This window comes from Canis aureus, unplaced genomic scaffold (genome assembly GCF_053574225.1).
Source record: "Canis aureus isolate CA01 unplaced genomic scaffold, VMU_Caureus_v.1.0 ptg000373l_RagTag, whole genome shotgun sequence".
Lineage (NCBI taxonomy): Eukaryota > Metazoa > Chordata > Mammalia > Carnivora > Canidae > Canis > Canis aureus.
Window position 1 is genome coordinate 1 of NW_027554585.1, and position 16,188 is coordinate 16,188.

At 39.4% G+C, this 16,188-nt stretch overlaps 1 pseudogene; it reads left to right on the forward strand.

Annotated features, from left to right (window-relative positions):
• Nucleotides 1-14,140: 14,140 nt before the first annotated feature.
• LOC144310056 (18S ribosomal RNA) lies at nt 14,141-15,095 on the forward strand (annotated as a pseudogene).
• Nucleotides 15,096-16,188: the final 1,093 nt, after the last annotated feature.

The following is a 16,188-nucleotide window of genomic DNA, read 5'->3' on the forward strand; positions in this document are numbered from 1 at the left end:
GAAAAGGGGCTTTGTTAGGGTGGCAGAGCCCGGTAACTGCGTAAAACTTAAACCTTTATTATCAGAGGTTCAATTCCTCTCCCTAACAAAATGTTCTTTATCAACATTATCTCTCTTATCATCCCAATCCTTCTTGCCGTAGCCTTCCTCACCCTCGTTGAACGAAAAGTCTTAGGCTACATACAACTTCGAAAAGGGCCTAATATCGTAGGCCCCTACGGCCTCCTTCAACCAATCGCAGATGCAGTAAAACTCTTCACAAAAGAACCTCTACGACCACTTACATCCTCCATATCAATATTCATTCTAGCCCCCATTCTAGCTCTATCACTAGCCCTAACTATATGAATCCCTCTCCCAATGCCCTACCCACTCATTAATATAAACTTAGGAGTCCTATTCATACTAGCAATATCAAGTCTCGCCGTATACTCCATCCTTTGGTCAGGATGAGCCTCAAACTCCAAATACGCTCTAATCGGAGCCCTCCGAGCAGTAGCTCAAACAATCTCATATGAAGTAACACTAGCAATCATTCTCCTATCAGTCCTCCTAATAAACGGGTCATTTACACTATCCACACTAATTATCACCCAAGAACATATATGACTAATCTTTCCGGCCTGGCCCCTAGCCATGATATGATTCATTTCTACTCTAGCAGAAACTAACCGAGCCCCTTCGACTTAACTGAAGGAGAATCCGAACTAGTTTCTGGATTTAACGTAGAGTATGCAGCGGGTCCTTTTGCCCTATTCTTTCTAGCAGAGTACGCAAATATCATTATAATAAATATCCTCACAACAATTCTATTCTTCGGTGCATTCCACAACCCATTTATACCAGAACTCTACTCTATTAACTTCACTATAAAAACCCTCTTACTAACTATCTGCTTCCTATGAATTCGAGCATCATACCCTCGATTCCGCTATGATCAATTAATACACTTATTGTGAAAAAATTTTCTACCCCTAACTTTAGCCCTATGCATATGACATGTTGCCTTACCCATTATTACCGCGAGTATCCCACCCCAAACATAAGAAATATGTCTGATAAAAGAGTTACTTTGATAGAGTAAATAATAGAGGTTTAAATCCTCTTATTTCTAGAATAATAGGCTTCGAACCTAATCTTAAGAATTCAAAGATCTTCGTGCTACCAAACTTACACTATATTCTACAGTAAGGTCAGCTAAATTAAGCTATCGGGCCCATACCCCGAAAATGTTGGTTTATACCCTTCCCGTACTAATAAAACCCCCTATTCTCACTATTATTATAGCAACTATCATGGCAGGGACCATAATCGTCATACTAAGCTCGCACTGATTACTGATCTGAATTGGATTCGAAATAAACATGCTAGCCATCATCCCTATCCTCATAAAAAAGTATAATCCACGAGCCATAGAAGCCTCTACAAAATATTTTCTTACACAAGCTACTGCCTCAATATTACTAATAATAGGAGTCACCATTAACCTTCTTTACTCCGGCCAATGAGTAATCTCAAAAATCTCAAACCCCATCGCATCCATCATAATAACCACCGCCCTAACAATAAAACTAGGCCTATCTCCATTCCACTTCTGAGTTCCCGAAGTAGCACAAGGAGTAACACTTATATCAGGAATAATCCTACTAACATGACAAAAAATCGCACCTATATCCATCCTATATCAAATCTCCCCATCAATTAACACCAACCTTCTTATACTAATAGCCCTCGCATCCGTTCTAGTAGGAGGCTGAGGCGGACTAAATCAAACTCAACTACGAAAAATCATAGCATACTCCTCCATTGCCCACATAGGCTGAATAGCCGCTATCATTATTTACAACCCTACAATAATAATCCTAAACTTAACTTTATATATTCTAATAACACTATCTACCTTCATACTATTCATATTAAACTCATCCACCACAACCTTATCCTTATCCCACATATGAAATAAATTTCCCCTAATCACCTCCATAATCTTAATCTTAATATTATCCCTAGGAGGACTACCCCCATTATCTGGCTTCATCCCTAAATGAATAATTATTCAAGAATTAACAAAAAATAACATAATTATTATTCCAACACTAATAGCCATCACCGCTCTACTTAACTTATATTTCTACCTGCGACTCACATATAGCACCGCACTTACCATATTCCCGTCCACAAATAACATAAAAATAAAATGACAATTCGAGTACACAAAAAAGGCAACCCTACTACCCCCCTTAATCATTATCTCAACTATACTACTCCCGCTAACACCTATATTATCAGTCTTGGACTAGGAGTTTAGGTTAGACCAGACCAAGAGCCTTCAAAGCTCTAAGCAAGTGCTATACACTTAACCCCTGACCAAATCACCTCTAAGGGCTGCAAGAATCTATCTTACATCAATTGAATGCAAATCAAACACTTTAATTAAGCTAAGCCCTCCCTAGATTGGTGAGCTTCTACCTCACGAAATTTTAGTTAACAGCTAAATACCCTAGTAACTGGCTTCAATCTACCTTCTCCCGCCGCGTAGAAAAAAAAGGCGGGAGAAGCCCCGGCGGCGTCTAGGCTGCTTCTTTGAATTTGCAATTCAATATGAAAATTCACCACAGAGCTTGGCAAAAAGAGGACTTAAACCTCTATTTTTAGATTTACAGTCTAATGCTTTTATCAGCCATTTTACCTATGTTCATTAACCGATGACTGTTCTCTACTAATCACAAAGATATTGGTACTTTATACTTACTATTTGGAGCATGAGCCGGCATAGTAGGCACTGCCTTGAGCCTCCTCATCCGAGCCGAACTAGGTCAGCCCGGTACTTTACTAGGCGACGATCAAATTTATAACGTCGTCGTAACCGCCCATGCTTTCGTAATAATCTTCTTCATAGTCATGCCCATTATAATTGGGGGCTTTGGAAACTGACTAGTGCCATTAATAATTGGTGCTCCGGACATGGCATTCCCCCGAATAAATAACATGAGCTTCTGACTTCTTCCTCCATCTTTTCTTCTACTATTAGCATCTTCTATGGTAGAAGCAGGTGCAGGAACGGGGTGGACCGTTTACCCCCCACTGGCTGGCAATCTGGCCCATGCAGGAGCATCCGTTGATCTTACAATTTTCTCCTTACATTTAGCCGGAGTCTCTTCTATTTTAGGGGCAATTAATTTCATTACTACTATTATCAACATAAAACCCCCTGCAATATCCCAGTATCAAACCCCCCTATTTGTATGATCAGTACTAATTACAGCAGTTCTACTCCTACTATCCCTGCCTGTACTGGCTGCTGGAATTACAATACTTTTAACAGACCGTAATCTTAATACGACATTTTTCGATCCCGCTGGAGGAGGAGACCCTATCCTATATCAACACTTATTCTGATTCTTCGGACATCCTGAAGTTTACATTCTTATCCTGCCAGGGTTCGGAATAATTTCTCACATTGTCACTTACTACTCAGGGAAAAAAGAGCCTTTCGGCTATATAGGAATAGTATGGGCAATAATATCTATTGGGTTTTTAGGCTTTATCGTATGAGCTCACCATATGTTTACTGTAGGAATAGACGTAGACACACGAGCATACTTCACATCCGCCACTATAATTATCGCTATTCCAACAGGAGTAAAAGTATTTAGTTGACTGGCAACACTTCACGGAGGCAATATTAAATGATCTCCAGCTATGCTATGAGCTTTAGGGTTTATTTTCTTATTCACAGTAGGCGGGCTAACAGGCATTGTCCTAGCTAATTCGTCCTTAGACATCGTTCTTCATGATACGTATTATGTTGTAGCTCATTTTCACTATGTGCTCTCAATGGGAGCAGTTTTTGCCATTATGGGAGGATTTGCCCACTGATTCCCCTTATTCTCAGGTTATACTCTTAACGATACTTGAGCAAAGATTCACTTTACAATTATATTTGTGGGAGTAAATATAACTTTCTTCCCTCAGCATTTCCTAGGTTTATCCGGAATACCTCGTCGGTACTCTGACTATCCAGATGCATATACCACCTGAAATACCGTCTCCTCTATAGGATCGTTTATCTCGCTTACAGCGGTGATGCTTATAATTTTTATAATCTGAGAGGCCTTTGCATCCAAACGAGAAGTTGCTATAGTAGAACTTACTACAACTAATATTGAATGACTACATGGATGTCCCCCTCCATATCACACGTTCGAAGAACCTACATATGTAATCCAAAAATAAGAAAGGAAGGAATCGAACCCCCTAAAATTGGTTTCAAGCCAATGTCATAACCACTATGTCTTTCTCAATCAGGAGGTATTAGTAAAATATTACATAACTTTGTCAAGGTTAAATTATAGGTGAAACCCCTATATACCTCTATGGCGTACCCATTTCAACTCGGATTACAGGACGCAACCTCCCCTATTATAGAGGAGCTACTTCATTTTCATGACCATACACTAATAATTGTATTCTTAATCAGTTCTTTAGTTCTCTACATCATTTCCCTAATATTGACTACAAAATTAACTCATACAAGCACAATAGACGCACAGGAAGTAGAAACAGTATGAACTATCCTACCCGCCATTATCCTAATCCTAATCGCTCTACCTTCCCTCCGAATCCTTTATATAATAGACGAAATCAATAACCCCTCTTTAACCGTGAAAACAATAGGCCACCAATGATACTGAAGCTATGAATATACTGATTATGAAGACTTAAACTTTGACTCCTACATAATCCCAACACAAGAATTAAAGCCAGGAGAACTCCGACTATTAGAAGTAGACAACCGAGTTGTCCTCCCAATAGAAATAACCATCCGAATACTTATTTCTTCAGAAGACGTTTTGCATTCATGAGCTGTTCCATCACTAGGTCTAAAAACTGACGCTATTCCAGGACGACTAAACCAAACCACCCTTATAGCCATACGACCGGGACTGTATTATGGCCAGTGCTCTGAAATCTGCGGATCTAACCATAGCTTTATACCCATTGTTCTTGAAATAGTCCCCCTATCTTATTTTGAAACCTGATCTGCCTTAATAGTATAACCTAGACTAGACTTACTCATTAAGAAGCTATAAAGCATTAACCTTTTAAGTTAAAGACTGGGAGTTTTAACCTCCCCTTAATGAAATGCCACAGCTAGACACATCCACCTGATTTATTATAATCTTTTCAATATTTCTCACCCTCTTCATTCTATTCCAACTAAAAATTTCAAATCACCACTACCCGGAAAACCCAATAACCAAGTCTACTAAAATCACTAGTCAACATAATCCTTGAGAAAACAAATGAACGAAAATTTATTCGCCTCTTTCGCTGCCCCCTCAATAATAGGTCTCCCTATTGTAGTACTGATCGTCATATTCCCTTCCATTTTATTCCCAGCACCCAATCGCCTAATCAATAATCGGTTAATCTCCATTCAGCAATGATTAATTCAATTAACATCAAAACAAATACTAGCAATTCATAATCAAAAGGGACGAACCTGAGCTCTCATACTTATATCACTAATTCTATTCATTGGTTCAACTAACCTACTTGGACTACTACCCCACTCATTTACGCCCACGACACAACTCTCTATAAACCTCGGAATAGCAATCCCCCTATGAGCAGGGACAGTAATTACCGGTTTCCGCTATAAGACCAAAGCATCCTTGGCACACTTTCTACCCCAAGGCACCCCTCTTCCCCTAATTCCAATACTAGTAATCATCGAAACTATTAGTCTATTCATTCAACCCATAGCTCTAGCCGTTCGATTAACCGCCAATATTACTGCAGGACACCTCCTAATCCATTTGATTGGAGGGGCTACCTTAGCTCTTATTAATATTAGCGCGACCACAGCTTTCATCACTTTTATTATTTTAATTCTATTTACGATTCTAGAGTTTGCTGTTGCCTTAATTCAAGCCTATGTCTTTACCTTACTAGTAAGTCTATACTTACATGACAACACCTAATGACCCACCAAACTCACGCTTACCATATAGTTAACCCAAGCCCATGACCGCTAACAGGAGCCCTTTCTGCCCTTCTTATAACATCGGGTCTTATCATATGATTTCACTATAACTCAATATCCCTACTTACATTAGGATTCACAACCAACCTGCTAACCATATACCAGTGATGACGAGATGTGATCCGAGAAGGCACATTCCAAGGACATCACACCCCTATTGTACAAAAAGGACTACGGTACGGAATAGTTCTTTTTATTGTATCAGAAGTATTTTTCTTTGCAGGCTTCTTTTGAGCCTTTTACCATTCCAGCCTAGCCCCTACTCCTGAACTTGGAGGTTGCTGACCTCCCACCGGCATTATTCCTCTTAACCCACTAGAAGTTCCTCTACTCAACACCTCAGTCCTCCTAGCCTCCGGAGTATCTATTACTTGAGCCCATCATAGTTTAATAGAAGGCAATCGTAAACACATACTTCAAGGCCTATTTATTACAATCTCCTTAGGCGTATATTTTACACTATTACAGGCCTCCGAATACTACGAGACATCTTTTACAATCTCCGACGGAGTGTACGGATCTACCTTTTTTATAGCTACTGGGTTTCACGGACTACATGTAATTATTGGCTCCACATTCCTTATCGTGTGCTTTCTCCGACAACTATACTACCACTTCACATCAAACCACCACTTCGGATTTGAAGCCGCTGCATGATATTGACACTTTGTTGATGTAGTCTGACTATTCTTATATGTATCTATTTATTGATGAGGATCCTATTTCTTTAGTATAACTAGTACAATTGACTTCCAATCAGTTAGCTCCAGATCAACCTGGAAAGAAGTAATAAACGTAATACTAACCTTGATAACTAATGTAACCCTAGCGTCCTTACTTGTACTAATCGCATTCTGACTTCCCCAACTAAATATTTATACAGACAAGACAAGCCCCTACGAATGTGGTTTTGACCCCATGGGATCTGCTCGCCTACCTTTCTCTATAAAATTCTTCCTAGTTGCCATCACATTCCTGCTTTTCGACCTAGAAATCGCACTCCTACTCCCACTTCCCTGAGCGTCACAAACCAACAAGTTGACAACAATACTTATCATAGCACTCCTACTAATCTCCCTCCTAGCTGCAAGCCTAGCGTACGAATGAACCGAAAAGGGGCTAGAATGAACCGAATATGATAATTAGTTTAAGCCAAAACAAATGATTTCGACTCATTAGATTATGATTTATCTCATAATTATCATATGTCCATAGTATATATTAATATCTTTCTGGCATTCATTCTTTCTCTAATAGGTATACTTGTTTATCGATCACACCTAATATCATCGCTACTATGCTTAGAGGGCATAATATTATCACTATTTGTAATAATATCTGTAACTATTCTCAACAACCACCTTACATTAGCCAGCATGATACCAATCGTACTACTAGTATTTGCTGCCTGCGAAGCAGCATTAGGACTATCTCTACTAGTTATAGTATCTAACACCTACGGGACTGATTACGTACAAAACCTAAACCTCTTACAATGCTAAAAATTATCATCCCCACTATCATACTGATCCCCCTTACATGAGTATCAAAGCCTAACATAATCTGAATTAACACGACAACATATGGTTTGCTAATCAGCTTAATCAGCTTATTCTACCTGAATCAACCAAATGATAATACATTGAACCCCTCCTTAATATTTTTCTCTGACTCCCTATCAGCACCGCTACTAGCACTTACAACATGACTTCTACCCCTTATACTTATAGCAAGCCAACACCATTTATCAAAAGAACCCTTAACTCGAAAAAAACTATATATTTCAATACTGATTCTTCTCCAGTTGTTCCTAATTATAACTTTCACCGCCTCTGAACTTATCTTCTTTTACATCCTATTTGAGGCAACACTAATCCCAACCCTGATCATTATTACCCGATGGGGGAATCAAACTGAACGACTAAACGCAGGGCTCTACTTCTTATTTTATACTTTAATAGGATCTCTCCCACTCCTAGTAGCTCTCCTTTACATCCACAATTTCATGGGCTCCCTAAATTTTCTCATAATTCAATACTGAATTCAACCTCTGCCAAACTCCTGATCTAATGTTTTCTTATGATTGGCATGCATGATAGCATTCATAGTAAAGATACCTCTATACGGCCTCCACTTGTGACTACCAAAAGCACACGTAGAGGCCCCTATTGCCGGCTCCATGGTACTTGCCGCCGTACTCCTGAAATTAGGAGGCTATGGCATGATACGAATTACAACCCTACTAAACCCCCTGACCAACTTCATAGCGTATCCTTTCATAATATTATCTCTATGAGGCATAATCATAACAAGCTCTATCTGTCTCCGTCAAACAGATCTAAAATCCCTAATTGCATACTCCTCAGTTAGTCATATGGCACTCGTTATTGTAGCGGTTCTTATTCAAACACCATGAAGTTATATAGGTGCAACAGCCCTAATAATTGCCCATGGTTTAACATCCTCGATGCTATTCTGCTTAGCCAACTCCAATTACGAACGAATCCATAGCCGTACTATGATTCTCGCACGAGGACTTCAAACCCTCCTTCCCCTGATAGCAGCCTGATGGTTATTAGCAAGCCTCACAAATCTGGCTCTTCCTCCAACAATTAATCTTATCGGAGAACTATTTGTAGTGATATCCTCATTCTCATGATCCAACATTACTATTATTCTAATAGGAATTAACATCACCATCACTGCCCTATACTCACTTTATATACTAATCACCACACAGCGTGGTAAATATTCCCACCATATCAAAAATATCAAACCGTCATTCACACGAGAAAATGCCCTAATAACCTTGCATCTACTGCCTCTACTCCTCCTATCCCTTAACCCTAAAATTATTCTCGGTCCCATCTACTGTAAGCATAGTTTAACAAAAACATTAGATTGTGAATCTAATAATAAAAGCTCAAACCTTTTTGCTTACCGAAAAAGTACTGCAAGAACTGCTAACTCATGCTCCCATGTATAAGAACATGGCTTTTTCAACTTTTATAGGATAGAAGTAATCCATTGGTCTTAGGAACCAAAAAATTGGTGCAACTCCAAATAAAAGTAATAAATATATTTACTTCATGCATAATCACAGCTCTAGTCATTCTTACTTTGCCCATCATTATAACCTCTACTAAACTCTACAAAAATAAGCTATACCCATACTATGTAAAAACCGCTACTTCTTACGCATTCATAATTAGCATAATTCCCACAATAATATTCATCTACTCAGGACAGGAAACAATTGTTTCAAACTGACATTGAATAACAATCCAGACCATAAAACTATCCATGAGTTTTAAATTAGACTACTTCTCAATAATCTTTGTGCCCGTAGCCCTTTTTGTCACGTGGTCTATTATAGAGTTTTCTATATGATATATACACTCCGATCCTTATATTAACCGATTTTTCAAGTATCTTCTCTTATTTCTTATTACTATAATAGTCTTAGTCACCGCAAACAACATATTCCAACTATTCATTGGCTGAGAAGGAGTTGGCATTATATCATTTTTACTTATTGGATGATGATACGGCCGAACCGATGCAAATACAGCTGCCCTACAAGCTATCCTCTATAACCGTATTGGAGATGTAGGCTTCATTATAACCATAGCATGGTTTCTATTGAACTTAAACACATGAGACCTTCAACAAATCTTTATTACAACAAACGATAATTTTAATTTGCCGCTACTTGGCTTACTATTAGCAGCTACCGGTAAATCTGCTCAATTCGGCTTACATCCCTGACTCCCCTCAGCCATAGAAGGCCCCACTCCTGTATCAGCCCTACTTCACTCAAGCACAATAGTTGTAGCAGGAGTATTTCTTCTTATCCGCTTTCATCCACTAATAGAGCATAATCAAACTATTCAAACCCTCACTTTATGCTTAGGGGCTATTACTACACTATTTACTGCAATCTGCGCTCTTACACAGAACGATATCAAAAAAATTGTAGCGTTCTCTACCTCAAGCCAACTAGGCCTAATAATAGTAACAATTGGCATTAACCAGCCTTACCTAGCCTTCTTACACATCTGCACTCACGCATTTTTTAAAGCTATGTTATTCATATGTTCAGGGTCAATTATCCACAGCCTAAACGATGAACAAGACATTCGAAAGATAGGTGGCCTATTTAAAGTCCTTCCCTTCACCACAACTTCCCTGATTGTCGGAAGCCTCGCATTAACAGGCATACCTTTCCTTACAGGATTCTACTCCAAAGACCTGATCATCGAGTCCGCTAACACGTCGAATACCAACGCCTGAGCCCTCTTAATTACACTCGTTGCCACATCCCTAACCGCTGCCTACAGCACCCGAATTATATTCTTCGCTCTACTAGGCCAGCCCCGCTTCTCCCCTATAATCCTTATCAACGAGAATAATCCTCTCCTAATTAACTCTATTAAACGACTCCTTATCGGAAGTGTATTTGCAGGATACATTATCTCCCACAGCATCACACCCACCACCATCCCACAGATAACTATGCCTCATTATCTAAAAATGATAGCCCTTGCAGTAACTATCTTGGGTTTCATCCTGGCACTAGAACTAAACCTTACCATACAAGGACTCAAATTTAACTATCCATCTAATTACTTTAAATTTTCCACCCTCCTTGGCTATTATCCAACCATTATGCACCGCCTCACACCTAAAACAAGTTTAACCATCAGCCAGAAATCAGCATCTATACTTCTGGACTCCATCTGACTAGAAAACATCCTACCCAAATCAATCTCGTATTTCCAAATAAAATCTTCTACCCTTATTTCAAATCAAAAGGGTCTCATCAAGCTCTATTTCCTATCGTTCATACTAACTATAATTCTCAGCCTACTAATCCTTAATTACCACGGGTAACTTCCATGATAACCAACACACCAGTTAACAGCGACCAACCTGTAACAATCACCAACCAGGTTCCATAACTATATAAAGCCGCAATACCCATAGCCTCTTCACTAAAAAACCCAGAGTCCCCCGTATCATAAATTACCCAATCCCCTATTCCATTAAACTTTAATACTACCTCCACCTCATCATCCTTCAAAATATAGCAAGCAGTCAACAACTCAGACAATAGACCAGTAATAAAAGCCGCTAGAACAGCCTTATTTGAAACTCACACCTCAGGGTATTGCTCAGTAGCCATAGCAGTTGTATAACCAAATACTACTAATATACCCCCCAAATAAATTAAAAACACTATCAGCCCTAAAAAAGAACCCCCAAAATTCAGAACAATCGCACAACCAATCCCACCGCTAATAATTAGCACAAGCCCACCATAAATAGGAGATGGTTTAGTGGCAAAACCCACAAAACTCATCACAAAAACGATACTTAAAATAAATACAATGTATGTTATCATTATTCCTACATGGAATTTAACCATGACTAATGACATGAAAAATCATCGTTGTATTTCAACTATAAGAACATTAATGACCAACATTCGAAAAACCCACCCACTAGCCAAAATTGTCAACAATTCATTCATTGACCTCCCAGCGCCATCTAACATCTCTGCTTGATGGAATTTCGGGTCCTTATTAGGAGTATGCTTGATTCTACAGATTCTAACAGGTTTATTTCTAGCTATACACTACACATCGGACACGGCCACAGCTTTTTCATCGGTCACCCACATCTGTCGAGACGTTAACTACGGCTGAATTATCCGCTATATACATGCAAATGGCGCTTCCATATTCTTCATCTGCCTATTCATACATGTGGGACGAGGCCTATACTATGGATCCTATGTATTCATAGAAACATGAAACATTGGAATTGTACTACTATTCGCAACCATAGCCACAGCATTCATAGGCTATGTACTGCCGTGAGGACAAATATCATTTTGAGGGGCAACTGTAATCACTAACCTTCTCTCCGCCATCCCCTATATCGGAACCAACTTAGTAGAGTGAATCTGAGGTGGCTTCTCAGTAGACAAAGCAACCTTAACACGATTCTTTGCATTTCATTTTATCTTTCCATTCATCATCGCAGCTCTAGCAATAGTACACCTCCTATTTCTACACGAAACCGGATCCAACAACCCCTCAGGAATCACATCAGACTCAGACAAAATTCCGTTTCACCCCTACTACACAATTAAAGATATCCTAGGAATCCTACTCCTGCTCCTAGTCTTAATATCACTAGTTTTATTTTCACCAGACCTATTAGGAGATCCAGACAACTACACCCCTGCAAACCCCCTAAACACCCCTCCACATATCAAACCTGAATGATACTTCCTATTCGCCTATGCCATCCTACGATCTATCCCTAATAAATTAGGAGGTGTACTCGCCCTAGTATTCTCCATCCTAATTTTAGCATTCATTCCATTCCTCCACACATCTAAGCAACGCAGTATAATATTCCGACCCCTCAGCCAATGCCTATTCTGACTTTTAGTCGCCGATCTTCTCACTTTAACTTGGATTGGAGGACAGCCAGTTGAACACCCTTTCATCATTATCGGACAGGTCGCCTCAATTCTATATTTCACCATCCTATTGATTCTAATGCCAACAATTAGCGTTATCGAAAATAATCTTCTAAAATGAAGAGTCTTTGTAGTATAATCATTACCTTGGTCTTGTAAACCAAAAATGGAGAGTAGTCGCCCTCCCTAAGACTCAAGGAAGAAGCTCTTGCTCCACCATCAGCACCCAAAGCTGAAATTCTTCTTAAACTATTCCCTGACACCCCCTACATTCATATATTGGACCACCTCTACTGTGCTATGTCAGTATCTCCAAAAAATCCTTCTTTCCCTCCCCTATGTACGTCGTGCATTAATGGCTTGCCCCATGCATATAAGCATGTACATGATATTATATCTTTACATAGGACATGTCTAGTCCAATTCCACAACCCATTGATCCTCAACAGTAACTAGATGCATATCACTTAGTCCAATAAGGGCTTAATCACCATGCCTCGAGAAACCATCAATCCTTGCCTGTAATGTCACTCTTCTCGCTCCGGGCCCATGCTAATGTGGGGGTTACTATCATGAAACTATACCTGGCATCTGGTTCTTACCTCAGGGCCATGACTCTATTTATTCCAATCCTACTAATTCTCGCAAATGGGACATCTCGATGGACTAGTGACTAATCAGCCCATGATCACACATAACTGTGGTGTCATGCATTTGGTATCTTTTATTTTTAGGGGGGGAATCTGCTATCACTCATCTATGACCGCAACGGCACTAACTCTAACTTATCTTCTGCTCTCAGGGAATATGCCCGTCGCGGCCCTAATGCAGTCAAATAACTTGTAGCTGGACTTATTCATTATCATTTATCAACTCACGCATAAAATCAAGGTGCTATTCAGTCAATGGTTTCAGGACATATAATTCTAGGACACACGTGTGTACACGTACGTACACGTGTGTACACGTACGTACACGTGTGTACACGTACGTACACGTGTGTACACGTACGTACACGTGTGTACACGTACGTACACGTGTGTACACGTACGTACACGTGTGTACACGTACGTACACGTGTGTACACGTACGTACACGTGTGTACACGTACGTACACGTGTGTACACGTACGTACACGTGTGTACACGTACGTACACGTACGTACACGTACGTACACGTGTGTACACGTACGTACACGTGTGTACACGTACGTACACGTGTGTACACGTACGTACACGCGCAAGACATTAAGTTAACTTATACAAACCCCCCTTACCCCCCATAAACTCATGTCATCTATTATACACTTATTTATGTCCTGCCAAACCCCAAAAACAGGACTAAGTGCATACAATACTCACAAGCTTTATTTAAATTGTATACAAATGTATTGCTACTCTAGTTAACTTAACACAACAGTCTTACACGCATTCGATCTCGTGGTCTATCTATAGATAGCATCCCCTTTTTTTTTCCTCTCATATTTACTATGTATTTTATTTATTATACACACTACAATTTCAGTATAAGTTAATGTAGCTTAATTAATAAAGCAAGGCACTGAAAATGCCAAGATGAGTCGCACGACTCCATAAACACAAAGGTTTGGTCCTAGCCTTCCTATTAGTTCTTAGTAGACTTACACATGCAAGTCTCCACGCCCCAGTGAGAATGCCCTTAAAATCAGCAGTGATCTAAAGGAGCAGGTATCAAGCACACTCTTAAGTAGCTCATAACACCTTGCTAAGCCACACCCCCACGGGATACAGCAGTGATAAAAATTAAGCCATAAACGAAAGTTTGACTAAGCCATACTAAAAAGGGTTGGTAAATTTCGTGCCAGCCACCGCGGTCATACGATTAACCCAAACTAATAGGCCCACGGCGTAAAGCGTGTTTAAGATACCTTTGCACTAAAGTTAAAACTTAACTAAGCCGTAAAAAGCTACAGTTACCATAAAATAGACCACGAAAGTGACTTTATAATAATCTGACTACACGATAGCTAAGACCCAAACTGGGATTAGATACCCCACTATGCTTAGCCCTAAACATAGATAATTTTACAACAAAATAATTCGCCAGAGGACTACTAGCAATAGCTTAAAACTCAAAGGACTTGGCGGTGCTTTATATCCCTCTAGAGGAGCCTGTTCTATAATCGATAAACCCCGATAAACCTCACCACCCTTTGCTAATTCAGTCTATATACCGCCATCTTCAGCAAACCCTCAAAAGGTAGAATAGTAAGCACAATCATTTTACATAAAAAAGTTAGGTCAAGGTGTAACTTATGGGGTGGGAAGAAATGGGCTACATTTTCTACCCAAGAACATTCCACGAACGTTTTTATGAAATTAAAAACTGAAGGAGGATTTAGTAGTAAATTAAGAATAGAGAGCTTAATTGAATAGGGCCATGAAGCACGCACACACCGCCCGTCACCCTCCTCAAGTAATAAGACACAACCATAACCATATTAACTTAACTAAGACACAAGAGGAGACAAGTCGTAACAAGGTAAGCATACCGGAAGGTGTGCTTGGATTAATCAAAGTGTAGCTTAACTAAAGCGTCTGGCCTACACCCAGAAGATTTCATTACTTATGACCACTTTGAACAAAAGCTAGCCCAACTAACCCCAAACTTAAGTATCACAGACATATAAAGTAAAACATTTAGTTAAATAATAAAAGTATAGGAGATAGAAATTTTAATTGGAGCGATAGAGATAGTACCGTAAGGGAATGATGAAAGACATCTTAACAGTATTAAACAGCAAAGATTACCCCTTTTACCTTTTGCATAATGAACTAGCCAGAAACGACTTAACAAAGAGAACTTAAGCTAAGCTCCCCGAAACCAGACGAGCTACCCATAAACAATCTAAAAGGATCAACTCATCTATGTAGCAAAATAGTGAGAAGATTTGTGGGTAGAGGTGAAAAGCCTAACGAGCCTGGTGATAGCTGGTTGCCCACAAACAGAATTTTAGTTCAACTTTAAATTTACCTAAAAAAAACAAAATTTTAATGTAAATTTAAAATATAGTCTAAGAAGGTACAGCTTCTTAGAATCAGGATACAACCTTTATTAGAGAGTATATACTAACATCACCATAGTTGGCTTAAAAGCAGCCACCAATTGAGAAAGCGTTCCAGCTCAACAAACAATATAACTTAATCCCAATCATATTACATCAACTCCTAATTATACCTCCTGGGCCATTCTATTTAAATATAGAAGCAACAATGCTAGTATGAGTAACAAGAACTATTTTCTCCCCGCATAAGCTTATATCAGAAACGGATAGACCACTGATAGTTAACAATCTGATAATATCAACCCAAAAATGAAATACTTATCTACCCTATTGTTAACCCAACACAGGCATGCATTTAAGGAAAGATTAAAAGGAGTAAAAGGAACTCGGCAAACACAAACCCCGCCTGTTTACCAAAAACATCACCTCCAGCATTTCTAGTATTGGAGGCACTGCCTGCCCAGTGACACTTGTTTAACGGCCGCGGTATCCTGACCGTGCAAAGGTAGCATAATCATTTGTTCTCTAAATAAGGACTTGTATGAATGGCCACACGAGGGTTTAACTGTCTCTTATTCCCAATCAGTGAAATTGACCTTCCCG